The sequence below is a fragment of the Suncus etruscus genome, chromosome 6 (assembly GCF_024139225.1).
Source record: "Suncus etruscus isolate mSunEtr1 chromosome 6, mSunEtr1.pri.cur, whole genome shotgun sequence".
NCBI lineage: Eukaryota > Metazoa > Chordata > Mammalia > Eulipotyphla > Soricidae > Suncus > Suncus etruscus.
Genome location: NC_064853.1, coordinates 17,429,697 through 17,432,481, shown reverse-complemented (window position 1 = coordinate 17,432,481; position 2,785 = coordinate 17,429,697). Strand labels below are relative to the sequence as shown.

Genomic DNA, 2,785 nt, shown 5'->3' with positions numbered 1-2,785 from the left:
GAGGTCTCCAAGCATGGACGACTATAGCTCTAGTGATCCCCACATCACCATGGTGACCTGGGTATTCACAAGCAACTCAAGACCTAAACAGCTCTGTGCCATTCACATGGTCCTCCAAGCCTGCCAGGAGTAATTTCTGAGCAAAGAGACAGGAGTAACCCTTGAGTGCTACCGGTGTGGCCCCAACACCTCCCCCCCAAAAAAGAAAGAGATAGGAAAAGGACTTAAATAGACATGACTAGACTAAGAAAATATACAAGTATCCTATTGGTGCATTTAAATATTTTTTTCTCCTTATACTATCATCAGGGAAGTATACTATAATATATCACACTTCTTAGGATAACTGGCCATCATAAGTTTTTAATCAGAAAAATGCCAGTTTTTCCAAAACTTTAAGTATTATTGAGGTTAAGAAAAAATTGGAACTCTGGCACACTATTGGTAAGAAAATAAAATAACACAAATTCTATAGAAATTTATGTCCTTAAAATTTGAAGAACATTTGGAACTGTCTAGTTATAGTGTCCTTAAAAATTGAAAATAGGGCTACCATTTAATGTTACTAGAATCCTGGGCATTTATACAAAATAATTTTTAAAAAGGACTTTAGTGGATATTTGTATTCTCATATTCATTGCAGCAATATTAACAATAACCAAGAGATATGAAACAATCTTAAAAATCATACATGAATAAATACATCAATAAAATCAAACATAGGGGGCCCGGAGAGATGGCACAGCGGCGTTTGCCTTGCAAGCAGCAGATCCAGGACCAAAGGTGGTTGGTTCGAATCCCGGTGTCCCATATGGTCCCCCGGGGCCTGCCAGGAGCTATTTCTGAGCAGACAGTCAGGAGTAACCCCTGAGCACCACCAGGTGCGACCCAAAAACCAAAAAAAAATAAAATAAAATAAAATAAAATAATCAAACATAGGGAAATAACTACACTAACAACTAGCATGACAAAGTTAATGAATGAGAGAAGTAGAATGCCTTTCTCAAATACAGTCAGGGGTAGGGGGAGAGGGAGATTGGGGACATTGGTGATGGGAATGTTGCACTAGTGAATGGGGGTATTCTGTTTATGACTGAAACCGAACTACAATCATGCTTGTAATTTTGGTGCTTAAAGATTTTATAATTAAAAAGAAGAAAAAATCAAATAACTGCATCAGAGAACTATCCCTTAGGCTTAAAATAAGTGAATCCTATGATGACTGAATCTTGGGAACAGACATGATGTTGAGTGAAATATCGCAGAATATATACTGCCTGGTTCCATTGAGGTACAGTGTCAATAGTAGTCTAACTATTAGAAAATAGAATGTTAATGACTAAGGGCAGGAGGAGAAGAAAAAAGAAAGTTATTCAATGAGTATAGAGCTCCAGTCATATAAGATTTAAAAAAAAAAAAAACCTATCAATCTACTGTTAAGTGATTGCATACATTTCAAAATTCTGTTCCACATTCTTAAAAACAACTGTCAGAAATGTAGATTGGGTGCTCGTTTCTGCAGCACATATACTAAAATTGGAACTATACAGAGAAGTTTAGCATGGCCCCTGCGCAAAGATGACAAGCAAATTCGTGAAGGGTTCCATATTTAAAAAAAAAATGTAGACTGGGACCAGAGCGATGGCGCTAGAGGTAAGGCGACTGTCTTGCAAGCGTTAGCCTAGGACAGATCGTGATTTGATCCCCCGGCGTCCCATATGGTCCCCCCACGCCAGGAGCGATTTCTGAGCGCTTAGCCAGGAGTAACCCCTGAGCGTCAACGGGTGTGGCCCAAAAACAAAAACAAAAACAAAGAAATGTAGATTTACCACATTTGTACCAAAATTTACAATTTTAAAAATCCAAAAAGAAAGCTATGAACTTGAATTCTCCATAAGCAGTGTATTTCTCAGATATTGACCATCTTCATAACCTAGTCAAGTGATATATTTGAAGTGGGAGGCTCATACCCAGGGTGCTCAGTTTTGGCTTCCAGCTCTGCACTGAGGGATCAATCCTGGCTGGCTTGGGGTATCATTTGTGGTTCTGGGAATTGAACCCAGATCAGTTGCATGCAAAACAAACATCCTACCTTCTGTAATATCTGTCCAGCTTCTTCAGAAAATGAATTAAGTTTTTAAACTTGATTAACAGAGTCACCTATAAAATCACTCAATATAAAAAAAAATAGATAAATAGCAATGCTTCTTGTCTTCAGTTGGGTTGCAGAGGAGGGATTTAAATATCAGACAGCCCTACTGTCACTGCTACCTCTCTCTTTCAGCCCATTCTCTAGGAACTGTAAAGCTTCACTTTGGAGATGAAGTGCTGGAGACAGGAAGGAAAAGAAAAGGAGTCATCTAGAAGCACAAGTAAGTCAGTGGGGTGGCACCGGCTAAATCTGCATCTCCTGGTCCCCATCTTGGAATTTTTGCATTCTCATTATGCTCTTGTAACTAATGTAAGTCAGTCATCAGGGACAGTATAGAGGAAAAAGAGGTACAGAGTTGAAGTGGGACAAAGATGGGGTAAAATTAATTACCAGTAGGTATTGATTTCCAACAGTTTTTTAATGTCTGTTTCAGTTATAGAAATAATATCCATGCATTAAAAGAGCTTTCCAAAATACTTAGACAACAACAACAAACGTTTAAAATCTCACCAATACACAATTGTTCACAAATCCATGTGTTTCCATCTGTTAATGAATAGGTCATTGAGTTTTCACTAAACTGTGCTTATTCTTTATGCCCAATTTTGTATGCTGCCTCATTCAAAATATAAA

General features: G+C 38.1%; 1 non-coding gene across 1 annotated transcript; it reads left to right on the top strand.

Moving 5' to 3' along the window:
- The first annotated feature begins 1,506 nt into the window (after window positions 1-1,506).
- LOC126013077 (U6 spliceosomal RNA) lies at window positions 1,507-1,613 on the top strand. The gene has a single exon (XR_007497410.1). It is a non-coding gene; the product is annotated as a U6 spliceosomal RNA (small nuclear RNA).
- The last annotated feature ends 1,172 nt before the right edge of the window (window positions 1,614-2,785 follow it).